The sequence below is a fragment of the Pongo abelii genome, chromosome 12 (assembly GCF_028885655.2).
Source record: "Pongo abelii isolate AG06213 chromosome 12, NHGRI_mPonAbe1-v2.0_pri, whole genome shotgun sequence".
NCBI lineage: Eukaryota > Metazoa > Chordata > Mammalia > Primates > Hominidae > Pongo > Pongo abelii.
In genome coordinates this window covers 110523738-110539979 of record NC_071997.2, presented here as the reverse complement: position 1 = coordinate 110539979, position 16242 = coordinate 110523738, and the positions used below count along the sequence as shown (strand labels likewise).

Genomic DNA, 16242 nt, shown 5'->3' with positions numbered 1-16242 from the left:
CTCTGGCCACCTTCTGAGCAACTCAACTACTTTTGCTAAGGGTCCTTGAATAAAAAATAGAGTTTAAACAAGACAAATACCAAACCCATTCACGTGGTTCCACTCTCCTACAGCAAATACTGGCCATCTCATTAATAATTAAAAACAACAGCTGCTAATGCCTTGGAACAAGATGGCTAATTTACATATCCTGAGCGCTGGCAAGGGTTCTCCAGCACGTTCTGCCAAACCCGGGGAGGATTCTGTTTTCTCTGAGGCAGGTAAAGGGCAGAAAGGAAACTACAGCTCAAACACGAATATTAATAAAGTTGTAAAGGAGCATATAATTAAACCATATCAATTATTTATCTAATTATGAGGTTATTAGTCATCTAAAATTACTCAGCAAGCAACTCCAGAGTCTATGGGGTACTAACATACAAAGTGTTGTCCAAAATCATCAGGCCTGAAAAACTCCATCTGACAATGCTGCTTCAACATTAATTAGCTGTAAGATCTGAAGGATGAGTAGAAAAAGGGGGATATGGTGAAATATTCTTTTAGAAAAAGCCATGTCTTTGATGGCTGGAGGTAAGAGAAAGCACAGTGTTTTCTACTAAATGATTACTTGTCTTCTGAAGTTATTTCATTTGGGGAAATCATATCTTTATTCCATGAGTCCAGTTGGCTCCCTGGGTCGGGAGATGTTCCCTGGAGAATGTTTTGAGTTCAATCATTTAACACTGAAGTAAGATTCTCCATTTACTGCAAGCCTCAATGGATGTCCTAATATCTGCATGCAGGTAGTGAAGTGTTTATTCACTGTGTAGATGGAATAATGATCCCCCAAAGACACTGACATCCTAATCTCTGGGACCTGTGAATTTGTTCCCCTACATGGCAAAAGGTACACTGCACACGTGATGGGTTAAGAATGTTGAGATGGAGTAGTTAGCCTGTCTTATCCAAGTGAGCATATTGTAATTATGAGGGTCTTTATGAGCCGGAGGGAGGAAGGTCAGCCAGTGGAGATGTGATAAGCAGAGATCAGAGAGAGATTCGGAGACGGATTTGAAGATGCTGTGGTGCTGTTTGTCTTCAAAAACGAAAGGAGAGATGACAAGCCAAGGAATACAAGGGGCCTCTAGAAGCTAGAAAAGGCACAATAGCAGATTTTCACCTAAGCCCCCAAAAGGAATGCAGTCCTGACCCATTTTAGGCTTCTGACTTCCGGGACTCTAAGTTAATACATTTGTGTCACATTTACATTTTGAGCCATTACATTTATGGTAATTGTTGCAGCAGCAAGAGGAAGCAAATCCATTCATCACATCTCCCTAGAATAAATTCACCAATACCTGCCCATTTCACATTTCTATTCCGAGGCATAGGGATCATGAGCTAATTAAATAGCACAACAGTTGTGATATTTCCTATTCACATTTAAGAGAAAGTAGTTTGTTTAAGCAAATTAACAAATAAAGAGTTTTGAAACTACCCTTACGAAAACATGAAGTAATCTAAATGTGCAAGAGACAAATTGGGCTATCCAGCTGGCCTCCCAGATTCACAAGAATATAAATCAAAGCCCAAAATAAAACAAAACTATTGGTATGGAAGGGTTCCATCCATAGAAATGATGAGAAATTCCTATAAGACATATTACAGTTTACGACAGAGAGAAGTTTATCATAAACATTGCAGAACATAAGACATATGAATAAAGAAATCTATTGGGGGAGAGTGAATGGAGTCCCTACAGGAATCTACTTATACAGCCTAAATCAGGATGGCAGAGGAGGGAGGCAACTATGGAATCTGGGAATTGTCCCTTCAAGAACAGTCTTGAGTCCTGGGTCCTAGGCCTTAGTGGCTGAGGACTTTTCTTTGGCTTACCCCCGGCCCTAACAGCATTCCAGGCAAAATAGAAGCATCGTAGTAGTTCTTCAGTGAGGGAACTTAGAACTTAAAGTTGAGTCATTTACACTTGTAAAAGCAAGTATAATCTTCTGTTTCCAATTCCTCTAGAGCTTTTCCTTTAAAGGAAATGAAAATGATTCCAGTCTACTTATATTGTACTGTGGAAATTCCAGTAGTCTTCCCAGCATTTCTGAAGCTACCTGGAGGTGGGGTACATTTTGTTTCCTTGGTCAGCCTTTATTATCTCAGGTCTTCTGAAGGCCACTCCCACTTCAGGTACTGTCCTTCCTCCTTCATTTCCTAATGTGCCATTAATAAAATTCTAGTGTTTGTAATGTACTACTTCTGAAGATTTGAGTATAACTCAAAAGGTCTAAAGCACAGCAAAGAATATTGAACAATTTAAAATTAAATGTTAGGCATAATGATACTGAATTTCCTAGGTCATCCAGAGAAATTTTCCCACTGGCCAAACTTCTTTGATTACATAAAAAAAACAAGAGCTCCTTCATCCTCCAAAGCCCATTCCCTCCCACCTGCCTTAACCTCGTCACCCAGGATTTTTTTTTTTTTTTTGCATGTCTGTTTTTTTTTTTTTTTTGGATCCTCCAAGAAACAGGTCTAATTCCTGTTACTCTACTATACAGAGCTACTCACCTTCTTTTGTTATAGTCTCTCCCACCAAGATTGAACCACCTAGAAAAATACCCACTGCGGTGTTTTCCAAAGAACAGTATGTCCCCTATGAATCCCAACTTCTTCTTAAGCCTCAGGTGTAAACTGCAGGCAGCTTCTAAAACAGCAACTTAGTCACCCTGGTACACAAGGCAACAATCTCTGGCCCAGCAGTGATTCTCTGGTCAGGTTGCCTCCAGCTGTATTTTGTTTATTCCTCTCAATGAGCACCTGAAACCCATATTTATAACTAAAGGCTGTAATTGGCTTCAACATCTGCCCCTTCTTTGGGGCTTAAAGATTTGATAGGAACTCACACCACTCTGACAGAACCAATCCTAAATCTCAATATTGGACACACAGTGCCCTCTGAGAAAAATTGCAAGATACATTAAAACACCTTATACTTCAAAGGAAGGCAACCAAAATGAAAAAAGAATTCAAATTCTGCTCTCTGAAAACAAAACCAAATAAAAGCAATTATTCTATCAAAGTTGAGAAATTATCTAATTCTTACCTGCAAAGACATTTAAGGGGATATATTTATGAAGCTAGGGGAATTACTAATGAAAGCGTAGTGACTAATAAATCTTATTTTTTCTCAGTATCAGTAAACGCCAAAGAACTGAAATTGTCATAAGTTGCTTCTTTAGTGTGTTTTCATACTGCTATAAAGCACTGCCCGAGACTGGATAATTTATAAAGGAAAGAGGTTTAATTGACTCACAGTTCAGCATGGCTGGGGAGGCCACAGGAAACTTACAATCACAATGGAAGGCGAAGGGGACACAAGGTATCTTCTTCACAAGGCAGCAAGAAGAAGTGCTCAGTGAAGGGGGAAGAGCCGCTTATAAAACCATCAGATCTCCTGAGAACTCACTCACTCTCACGAGAACAGATGGGAAAACTGCCCCTCATGATTCAGTTACTTCCACCTGGTCTCTCCCTTGACGTGTGAGGATTATGGGGATTACAATTCAAGATAAGATTTGGGTGGAGACCAGAAGCCTAACCATATCAGTTGCTGAGAGGAAAATGTTCATTTCCAATATTATATATCTAGCCAAATTTTCATTTGTACTTAATGGCAACCCCCAAATTTTTTTGAAGATGAAAAAAAATTTAAAGTATATCATGTACATTTTAAAACAGCAGACATTATTCAAATTCATGGAGAAAAAAACAAAATAACAAAATGAATCAAAATGGTACATACAAAATACTTGGCAATGAGCAAAGAAATCAGTAAAACAGAGTAGATAAACTCAGTGATTCTTTACCTTGGCTTCACATTTTGATTACCTGGAAGAATTAACAGTAAAAATAAATACAAATAAATATACATTCATAAAATAACAAATACAAGAAGTATTTCATGGTTCACATTCACAGAGAAGTGATTGAATTCCTCTTCGGTAGGGGCCCAGAAATGGGGGCTTTGTAGAGAGTCCTCTGTGACTCCAATGTACATACAGGGTTATGAACCCTAGTTTAAGTAATTTTGGGGAATATGGGCTTATTGACATGGGAGATAAAGAAAGGAGAGAGCTGGAGGGAATAATTTTTAAAATGCTATATTTCTCCTCTGATAAAAATAAGAGATAATAGTTAATGTCTCATTTATTTGTTTGAGCTAAGAATATCATCGAAAACGTACCCTCTGCCAGCCTTTTTGATAGATGATGGGAATATATAGTCATCAAGATATGCTGAGTCCTGAAATTCAAGGAACATACAGTCCATCAATAGAAATCGACAAGAAATAGATGGACACAGGGCAATATGATTCGGGGGAACCAAGTAGGGTGCACTAGGGAAGCTCCATAGAATCAGAGCTGCCTGCCTGGAGGAGCTAATACCTGATCTAAACTAACACCGGGTCTGCTCTTAACTTATAAGCAATCTGTTCAGGCTCAACTTACAAAATCATTTTCTATTATTCTAGTTTACTGTTACTTGTTTTCTCATTCATCACTAACTAGAGTCAATAGATTAGATAAAAAGGAAGAAATATCTACAGGCAGGTCTACTCTTTGAAAAGAAGTGAATATAAGAGCTGGCACCAAATAATAAAGCCAATAAGATAAATCAAAATGGATCCTGAAATTACCACAATCTTGGGACATTTTAAAAAAGAAAAACCATCTTGCGTATCTCAATATTTTTCCATGGTAGTAATGAGAGTTCAACATGCCTACAAAAGACATTTAACGAAAGGCTAAACATTGCTGTCACTTCTTGTTAAGTATATAGGAAGTCTTATCTTGTTGGTAGTTTCATTCCCTGTAAGGATAAATTTCCTATAAGGTTTTGAGAAGAGGGAGTTGTCTCCCTTTAGCCTTTGAACTGTGTCCCTGGGCTGTTATTTCTCTATCTTATGAATATCTGAATTCAGCTTTTGAGGGGTTACTAATACTGGCAAACACCTAGAACTTCTATTCCACAGTTCTCCTCAATAAGATATCACTTCTTCCTCACAGACTTTTCAAAACAGGAAAGGAGAATATGGGGTAGACTGTATTTCCATTAAAGGTCCATTGCTTAATTTTCTACAAGATGTTTACACATTTTAATGGAAATGTTGATTTTACTGAGGAGTTTTGGTAACAAAAGGAAATTTAAGTGTATTGAGGAATGTTCAAAAATAAAAGCTGCATGCTGCATATGACTAACCTTCTAGGCCCAAGTGTGACGGGTGGGGCACAAAAATGGACACCTCTTACGTGATTTTGTCTTGTGATATACCCCAATTCCCAACTTGCTCCCCTCTCCTGAGATCCATTGCCTTGCTGGAGAGTGCCTTCTTGTTCACACTTTAACAAGGCAAATCCTGTCTCCTTGTAGAGCGACTTCAGTTACTTATCTGAGTGAGTTTATCTGACGTTAGAATACATCCATCTCTCCCTTCACCAAGAAAATCGACATGCAAATTTGCTTCTGTACATGTCGTAAAGCATAAGTAATTCGGTCTAGAATAATATCACAACATACATGTGAAGGGGGAGAATGGCTAGCGAACAAGCTAAGATATATGTGTCACCCAGTGCCAGTTCAGATCCTGTGATACCTCCTCATCAGCATCAGGTACAGATATGCTTTTTCACTCTGCTTGATTATCCAAAAGGTAACTATTGAGTCAAACAAAGACAACACTTCTAAAGGAACACCATGCATCTTCTGAGACAGTCAAGACAAAATCCACATACAAGAGGATGAACACTTCTTTAACTGTTAGCTCATCTGTTCTGCTGCTGAGCCTCCTGCAGGAGTAACATTTTACACATATGTCAGCCCGTGCTGAGCAGGGCGGCTCTACTTTGTTTTCCACTGCTTGCACATGGCACTTCTGTGCCTTTGACACCTGAGATGTGACTTGTTACAAAGAAATGCATGTTTCCTGCTCTGTTCTCTTCCTCTAATGAATATTCAGTAAAGGCTTTAAAATCAAACGTTTTGTTTTTTCCCCCATATAACTTTTAAAACTATTCAACATTTTGGTCATGGCTTTCTGAAAGGTTCTCTTGCCATTATGTTGGCATCCAAGGTGATTTGGATTTAATTTAAGAGGGTAAAATTATGCAAACTGTCATATTCTTCTGGCTGAAAAGTATGTAAATATTGCCCATTCCAGGAGATATTTGAAATTATAAAGAGAAAATGAGTTTTCAAGGGAAGGGGGAATGTTCAGAATCTTGGGACAGGCCAAGGGCCATGAGATTCCTAAGAGCTGAATATGTGCTCTCCAGCGGAAATGACGTGCCTTTGATTGATTAAAAGATACTGCTAATCTCAACCTCAAAATCAAGAGTTACTAAGTAATGGCCTTGTAAACATCATGAACTAATGATGTACAGTAGAGCCTTCTGGGGAAGCAAGAGATGGTTTGAGAAGAGAAACAGAGAGAGAGAGAGAGAGAGAGAGAGGGAGAGAGAAAGAGAGAATGAATATTGGAAGCTCACCCTCAGCAAGTCTAACTCTTTTTGTCCATGCATCAAAGACTTCAATTATATTGGGCCATAAAGGAGCAGCTAAGTCTTCCCTTTGCTGAATTCTTCTCAGAGGGAATCCCGGTAGTAAGAAACAAAAACAAAAACAAAAACAAAAACAAAAACAGAATACCCACCAATTTAACGTTCTATTAAATTAGATTTACTTAATATTATACTCTTAAAGGGTTAATTGCACTGTAACTTTACTGGAAAGCTCTTGGTTATAATCCTAATTATTATTATAGAATTCTGTTTTCATTAACCCTTTAGCACTGCCTTATTAAGTTAATTTGACACATATTTTATCTTTTGGAAAAAGGAAATATAAAATAATCATAAGAGCCTTAGAGCAGTAAATGCCCAAAATACAAGGTCCAGAATTGAAGAAGAATATCATGTGAAATCTGTATGAAAGAGTGATCTGGGATTTGGCAGAGGAACCATTCAGCTACAGCCTGAAGATAAAGAGATACAGAGGAAAATCAAAAGCTAACTGGTAGGGGAGCAGTATGCAAATAGGGCATTGAGTTGGAGGCAGCCTTATTAATTTTCAGGAGAACCTTGTATACAATATCATGAACAAAGAACACTCACATTACAGATTCTGTAAAGATTCGCTGAGGAATACAAAAGAAAAAGTAAAACAAAAAACAAAAACACAAGCAAGCACAAATCCAGTGCCATTAAAGGAGTGTGTGTGTGTGTGTGTGCGTGTGTGTGTGTGTGTCGAAGAGGACGTATTCACATTTGCACTCACACACATATGAAAGCTTGATGCTGTCTGGAGCATATACAATACCTATCACTAGAAATCTGTTTACAGTTTTCTTTTTCTAACACAACATCTTTTTGCAGAGAGCAGGCCTCCTGCATTATTTATATTCAGACGACTTGTATAATAAGGTACAGGTACATTTCCATTACATTGCATGCATTTCTATAAAGGTACTCAATAGCAAAACTGATGTGGAGACTAATGAATCTTGGCTGAGGAGGGTGGTTTGGTGACTAAGTTAGGCTGCATGTCTTTTTTACATATCACTACATTATTTTTATTGCCCACTGTTATTTTGTAACATTCATTTTAAAGAATAAGTATCCATGCCCTTATTTAAGATTTTCCATCTTCTGAATGATTCTCAGGATTATTCAGCTTCAAGACACTTCACAGACTTTCAGAAAAACAATTTATAGACCTGAATTCATACTCTTATGATTGCCCTAAGGTTTGTCCTACAAAGCATTTGTCTGATAAAATGAAACAAATGTGTATGTGGGGAGAGAGAGCATAGGATAGGATGGGGCATCTATATTTGATTTTAGACATCATTTTCTTGCCCTAAATGTCTTAGATGTTCTTCGTCCTCCTCAAATTCCATCTGTTTATTCTAGAAGCTTAAGAGATATATCTAGCCCCCAAGGTAACAAAAATAACCTTTGGAAAATTAAGTTAGTTTTACTTAAACTCTTTTTAAATTTGTTTGTGGATACACAGTAGGTGCATATATTTATGTGATACATGAGATAATTTGACACTGGCATGTGTTGGCCTAATAATCACATCAGGGTGAATGGAGCATATTATCCTTTCTTTGTGTTACAAACACCCCAATTATACTCTTTAAATTATTTTATTTTTACATTTTCATTATTTTTATGTTTCTTGAAACAGGTCTCACTCTGTTTCCGGGGATGGAGGGCAGTGGCACAAACACAACTCACTGCAGCCTCAACCTCCTGACCTCAAACGATCCTCCCACTTCAGCCTACCAAGTAGCTGGGACTACAGGTATGTGCCACCAGGTCCAGCTAACTTTTGTATTTTTTGTAAAATGAGGTCTCACTATGTTGTCCAGGCTTGTCTTGAACTCCTGGACACAAGTGATCCTGCCACCTCAGCCTCCCAAAGTGCTGGGATTACAGGCGTGAGTCACTGCACCTGACCTTGTACTTGTTATTTATTTATTTATGTATTTATTTATTTTAGTGTTGAACTTTTATTTTATTAACACTAAAATTCCTATTCTTTTTTTTATTTTACTTTAAGTTATGGGATACATGTGCAGAATGTGCAGGTTTGTTACATAGGTATACATGTGCCATGATGGTTTGCTGCACCCATCAACCCGTCTTCTAGGTTTTAAGCCCCGCATGCATTAGGTATTTGTCCTAATGCACTCCCTCTCCTTGCTCCCCCCCATCCACCCCCACTTGTAGTTATTTTTAAAAGTACAACAAATCATTGTTGACTGTCATCACCCTGTTGTGCTATCAAATACTACATCTTATTTGTGCTAACTAGGTTTTTATACCCATTAACTAACCCCACTGTCCCTTAACTCCTGGCACTACCTTTCCCAGCCTCTGGTAACCATCATTCTACTCTCTAGGTCCATGAGTTTAACTGTTGTAATTATTTTATCTCCCAGAAATAAGTGAGAATATGCAAGTTTGTCTTTCTGTGGCTGACTTTTTTCACTTAACATAATGACCTCCAGTTCCATCCATGTTGTTAGAAGTGATAGGATCACATGCTTTTTATGGCTGAATAGTACTCCGTCACATATATGTAAATTTTCTTTATCCATTCATCTGTTGACAGACACTTACATTGCTTCCAAATCTTGGGTATTATGAATAGCACTTCAACAAATATGGGTGTTGCAGATATCTCTTTGATACACTGATTTTCTTTCTTTTGGGTATATACCTAGAAGTGGGATGGCTGGATCATATGGTAGCTCTATTTTTAATTTTTTGAGGAACCTCCAAACTGTTCTCCATAGTGGCTGTACTAATTTACATTCCCTTCAGCAGTGAACATGAGTTCTGACAATTAACAGTGCAAACAATACCCAACACCATACACATGTTAATTGGTTCAGATTACAAAATTCCAGCTGAAAAAACAAAGTTCAAGAAACTTTGCACTCAGTGGGTGCCTAAATCAGCTGCAGATGACAGCACAACTTCCAATATAAATTTTAAACAAACGGGATCAAGATAGAAACATGGCTTTATCAGTATGATCTGGAATGCAAAGTACGATCAAAGCAGTGATTACCAAAAAGTGGAAGTGGTCCAGTCAAAGCAAAAAACAAGCAAGAGCAAAGGTTTTGGCAAAAGATTTTGGGATGCTCAAGGCATTTACTTGTTGACTCTGTGGAGGGGTAGAGAAGACTAACATCTGCTTGTTATGAAAGTGCTTTTAAAAAGTTAGCCAAAGCTGTAGTAGAAGAACACACAGGAAAGCTTTTCCAGTGAGTCTTTCTCCACCACAACAATGATCCTGCTCACCTCTCATCAAACAAGGGCAACTTTGTGGGAGTTCTGCTGGGAAGTCATTAGATATCCACCTTTTATTCATGATTTTGCCCTTCTGACTTTTTTCTTTCCTAATCTTAAAAAAATCTTTAAAGAGCATCCATTTTTCTTTAGTTAATAGTAGTGTAAAAAAGACTGCATTGACATGGTTAAATTCATTCTCCTAAGGATATTCTTCAAAAGACAAAGTTTTAAGTTTTGATTTTTAAGTTTGATGCTAAAATTTAATTTCATTTGTTCTGGTACCATCCATTGAAAAGATTACTTTCTCCACTGAAATGTTTTTGTACTATTGTAAAAACATAAATTCTTCATATGTGTGGGTTTATTTCTGTGTGCACTACTATGTTTTGTTGATTTACTTGTCTGTCTTTATGTCAATTTCACACTACTTTGATAACTTTCATAAGAAATCTTGAACTCTCACTTTGTATATTCTAAGCCTTTTGTGTTTTTATATGAACTTTATAATCAGCTTATCAAATCTATAAAAAATGTGCTAGGATTGAATCTAAAGGTCAAATTGGGGAGAGTTAACATTTTAGGAATACTGAGTCTTTCTACCCTTGAACATAGCATATCCTTTCATTTTTTTTAGATATTTCAAAAATACTCTTAGCAGTGTTTCATAGTTTTCAATGTCAAAGTTGTATACATATTTTGTGAGATTTGTCACTGTATATTCATTTTTATGCTATTTAAGTCATACATTTTTATTTTAATTTCTAATCATTTGATGCTATTTTATAGAAACATATTTTGCCTATTGATCACGTATCTTACAAACTTGCTAAACTCACATGTTCTAGTAGTTTTTTGCAGATTTAAAAATTTTTTTCACATAGACAATGATTTTGTTCATGCAAAAGTTTTATTTTTTTCTTTCCAGCTGTATGACTTTTACTTCATCCTCTCTCACTATTTCAGTGGCTAGTGCAATAAAGAGAGAATAGAAGTGGTGAGAGAAAAACCTCTGTTCTTGATTTTTCATGGAAGACAATCTGTCTTTACCATTAAGTGTTATGTTAGCTGTAGGTTATTCACCAATTCCCTTCCTTGGATCGAGGAAGTTTTCTGTTGTTCCTAGTTTGCTAAGAGCTTTTATCAGGAATGGATGTTGAATTTTATCAAATGCTTTTCTGCATTTATTTGGGATCATCTATGTTTTCCTTTTAATTTTGTCAATATGTTGAATTATTGATGGATCTTTGAGTGTTCAACCAATTTTGCATTTTGGGGTAGACCTCAGAAATGGGTATGATCTAGCTGGTCATGATATAATCTAAGTTATTTTCCTTCTCAGAAAATCAGCCTTTTACTTAATGGATTTTTCTCCATTTTTTCTCTTTTTTCAGTGAATTAAATTCTGGTCTTTATTATTTCTTTTTCATTCTTACTTTGGGTTCAATTTGCTTTTCTTTAGCAAGGTTATTGATAAAAGCTGAGGTCATTGATTTAAGACCATTTTTTTTTTAAATGTAGATCTTCTGTGCTAGAAGGTTTTCCACTAAGTTACTGCTTTAGGAACATTCCACAAATTTTAACGTGTTGTGTTTTTATTAGTCATTCAACTTAAAATACGTTTTTTTTTTACATAGCCCTACTTTAGACATTTTAAAGTTCTATACAAATAAAAGGCATTATAATTAAAATGTGAAATAAACTCATTTATCATTATAATTTGTTCTTATTTTAATTTAATTTTTATTTATTTTTATTATTTATTATTTATTTTTATTTTTAATTTAATTTTTATTTTTATATTTTTATTTTTTAATTTATTTTTATTTTTTATTTTTTTATTTCCATAAAAAATAAAAGGAACAAGTGATGTTTGATTGTTGAGGAACGAGTGGTGTTTGGTTATATAAGTAAGTTCTTTAGTGGTGAATTGTGAGATTTTGGCGTGCCCATCACCCAAGAAGTATACACTGCACCCTGTTTGTTGTTTTTTATCCCTCACCCCCTTCTGACCCTTTCCCCGAGTCCCCAAAGTTCATTGTGTCATTATTATATGCCTTTGCATCCTCATAGCTTAGCTCCCACTTATGAGTGAGAACATACGATGTTTGGTTTTCCACTCCTGAGTTACTTCACTTAGAATAATAGTCTCCAGTCTCATCCAGGTTGCTGTGAATGTCATTAATTCATTCCTTCTTATGGCTGAGTAGTATTTATATATATATATATATATATATATATATAATATATATTATATTTATATTATATGTGATATATATAATATATATCACATATGTAATATATATATGTGAGATATATATATATATATATATCACAGTTTATCCACTCATTGATTGATGGGCATTTGTCCTGGTTCCACGTTTTTGCAGTTGTGAATTGTGCTGCTATAAACATGTGTGTTCACGTATCTTTTTCATAATGACTTCTTCTTTTCCTCTGGGTAGATACCTAGTAGTGGGATTGCTGGATCAAATGGTAGTTCTACCTTTAGTTCTTTGAGGAATCTCCATATTGTCTTTCATAGTGGTTGTACTAGTTTACATTCCCTCCAGCAGTGTAAAAGTCTTCCCTGTTCACTGCATCCATGCCAACTCTACTTTTTTAAAAATTTTTTTGATTATGGCCATTCTTGCAGGAGTAACGTGGTATTTCATTGTGGTTTTGATTTGCATTTCCCTGATCATTAGTGATGTTGAACATTTTTTCATATGTTTGTCGGCCATTTGTGTATCTTTTTTTGAGAATTGTCTATTTATGTCCCTAGCCCAATTTTGATAAGATTTTTTTCTTGTTGATTTGTTTGAGTTTGTTGTAGATTCTGGATATTAGCCCTCTGTCAGATGTATAGACTGTGAAGATATTGTTCCCACTCTATGGGTTGTCTGTTTACTCTGCTACTACTTTTGCTGTGCGAAAGCTCTTTAGTTTAATTAAGTCCCAACTATTTATATTTGTTTTTATTGCATTTGCTCTTGGGTTCTTGGTCATAAAATCCTTGCCTAAACCAGTGTCTAGAAGGGTTATTCCAATGTTAATTGATAGAATTTCTATATTTTCAAGTCTTAGATTGAAGTCTTTAATCCATCTTGAGTTGATTTTTGTATAAGGTGAGAGATAAGGATCCAGTTTCATTCTTCTACATGTGGCTAGCCAATTATCCCAGCACCATTTGTTGAATAGGGTATCCTTTCCCCACTTTATGTTTTTGTTTGCTTTGTCTAAGATCAGTTGGCTGTAACTGTTTGGGTTTATTTCTGGGTTCTCTATTCTGTTCCATTGGTCTTTATGCCTATTTTCATACCAGTGCCATGCTGTTTTAGTGTTTTGGTGACTATGGCTCTATAGTATAGTTTGAAATTAAGTAATGTGATGCCTCCAGATTTTTCTTTTTGCTTAGTCTTGCTTTGGTTATGTGGGCTCTTTTTGGTTCCATATGAATTTTAGAATTGTTTTCATCTAATTCTGTGAGGGATGATGGTGGTATTTTGATGATAATTGCATTGAATTTGTAGATTGCTTTTTTCAGGATGGTCATTTTCACAATATTGCTTCTACCCATCCATGAGCATGGGATGTATTTCCATTTGTTTGTGTTGTCCATGATTTCTTTCAGCAGTGTCTCTTAGTTTTCCTTCTAAAGTTCTTTCACTTCCTTGTTTAGTTATAATCCTAAGTATTTTTATTTTTTTGCAGCTATTGTAAAATGGGTTGAGTTCTTGATTTGATTCTCATCTTGGTCACTGTTGGTGTATAGAAGAGTTACTGATTTGTGTACATTAATTTTGTATCCAGAAACTTTGCTGGATTCTTTTATCAGTTCTAGGAGCTTTTTGGAGGAGTATTTAGGGTTTTTTAGGTAGACGATCATATTTTCAGCAAACAGAAACAGTTTGGCTTCCTCTTTACTAATTTGGATGCCCTTTATTTCTTTCTCTTGTTTGATTGCTCTGGCTAGGACTTCCAGTACTATGTTAAAGCGGAGTGGTGAGAGAGGACAACCTTGTTTTGTTATAGTTCTCAGAGGGAACAGTTTCAACTTTTCCCCATTCAGTATTATGTTGACTATGGTTTTGTCATAGATTGAGGTATGTCCCTTTTATGCCAATTTTGCTGCAAGTTTTAATCATAAATGGATGATGGATTTTCTTGAGTGCTTTTTCTGCAGCTATTGAGATGATCACGTGATTTTTGTTTTTAATTCTGTTTATGTGGTGTATCACATTTATTGACTTGCATATGTTAAACCATCCCTGAATCTCTGGTATGAAACCCACTTCATCATGGTGGATTATCTTTTTGACATGTTGTTGGATTCAGTAGCTAGTATTTTGTTAAGGATTTTAGCATCTACGTTCATCAGGGACATTGTTATGTAATTTTCTGTTTTGGTTATGTCCTCTCCTGATTTTGGTATTAGAGTGATACTAGCTTCATAGAATGATTTAGGGAGGGTTTTCTCTTTCTCTATGTTGTGGAATAGTGTCAATAGAATTGGTACCAAGTCTTCTTTGAATGTCTGGTAGAATTCTGCTGTGAATCCATCTAGTCCTGGACTTTTTTTGTTGGTAATCTTTTCATTACCATTTCAATCTCGTTGCTTGTATTTGGCCTGTTCAAGGTTGCTAATTCTTTCTGATTTAAGCTAGGAGGCTTGTATCTTTCCAGGAATTTATCCATTTCTTCTAGGTTTTCTGGTTTATGTGCATAAAGGTGATCATAGTAGCCTTGAATGATCTTTTGTATTTCTGTGGTGTCAGTTGTAATATCTCCTGTTTCATTTCTTATTGAAGTCATTTGGATTTTCTCTATTCTTATCTTGGTTAATCTTGCTAATGGCCTATAACTTTTATTTATCTTCTCAAAGAACCAGCTTTTTGTTTCACTTATCTTTTGTATTTTTATTTTGTTTGTTTGTTTCAATTTCATTTAGTTCTGCTCTGATCTTGGCTATTTCCTTTCTTTTGCTGGGTTTGGGTTTGGTTTCTTCTTGTTTCTCTAGTTTCTTGAGGTGTGACCTTAGATTATCTGTTTGTGCTCTTTCAGACTTTTTGATGTAGCCATTTAGGGCTATGAACTTTGCTTTTAGCACCGCCTTTGCTATATCCCAGAGGTTTTGATAGATTGTGTCACTATTGTTGTTCAGTTCAAAGAATTTTTTAATTTCCATCTTGATTTGATTGTTGACCCAATGATCATTTAGGAGCAGGTTATTTAATTTTAATGTGTTGGCATGGTTTTGAAGGTTCCTTTTAGAGTTGATTTCCAGTTTTATTACACTGTGGTCTGAGAGAGTACTTGAAAAATTTCAATTTTCTTAAATTTATTGAGGCTCATTTTGTGGCCTATCATATGATCTATCTTGGAGAAAGTTCCCTGCGCCGTTGAATGGAATGTATATTCTGCAGTCGTTAGATGGAATGCTCTGTATATGTCTGTTAAGTCCATTTGTTGCAGAGTATAGTTTAAATCCATTGTTTCTTTTTTGACTTTCTGTCTTGAGTTGACTTTCTGACTTTCTGCTGTTAGTGGAGTACTGAAGTCCCCCACTATTATTGTGTTGTTGTTTATCTCATTTCTTAGGTCTATTAGTAATTGTTTTATAAATTTGGGACCTCCGGTGTTAGGAGCATACATGTTGAGGATTGTGATATTTTCCTGTTGGCCTTTTATCATTATACAATGTCCCTCTTTGTCTTTTTAATGCTGTTGCTTTAAAGTTTGTTTTGTCTGATATAACGATAGCTACTCCTGCTCACTTTTGGTGTCCATTTGCATGAAATGTATTTTTCCACCCTTTTACCTTAAGTTTATGTGAGTCCTTATGTGTTAGGTAAGTCTCTTAAAGGCAGCAGATAGTTGATCAGTGAATTCTTATCCATTCTGCAATTCTGTATATTTTAAGTGGTACATTTAGGCCATTTACATTCAATGTTAGCATTGAGATGTGAGGTACTATTCTGTTTATACTGCTATTTGTTGCTTGTATACCTTGGTTTCTTGTTTTTTGTTTTTTTTTTTTTTTGTCTTTTAAATTGTATTTTTGTTTTATAGGTCCTGTGTGATTTATGCTTTATAGAGGTTCTCTTTTGATGTGTTTCCAGGCTTTGTTTCAAGATTTAGAGCTCCTTTTAGCAGTTCTTGTAGTAGTGGCATGGTAGTGGTGAATTCTCTCAGCATTTGTTTGTCTGAAAAAGATTGTATTTTTCCTTCATATATGAAGCTTAGTTTCTCTGGATACAAAATTCTTGGCTGATAATTGTTTTGTTTGAGGAGACCAAAGATAACATCCCAATCCTTTCTAGCTTGAACGATTTCTAATGAGAAATCTGCTATTAATCTGTTAGGTTTTCTTTATAGGTTACCTTGTGCTTTT

The 16242-nt window shown here is 35.8% G+C and overlaps 1 long non-coding RNA gene across 2 annotated transcripts in view; it reads left to right on the top strand.

The window, feature by feature from the left end:
- The window catches only part of LOC129057744 (uncharacterized), a 103255-nt gene that overhangs the window by 39656 nt on the left and 47357 nt on the right, over positions 1–16242 (top strand). For both annotated transcript variants that reach the window (XR_008522489.2, XR_008522490.2), the window contains one exon: positions 8236–8352. This is a non-coding gene — a long non-coding RNA (uncharacterized LOC129057744). The remainder of the gene's footprint in view (positions 1–8235; positions 8353–16242) is intronic.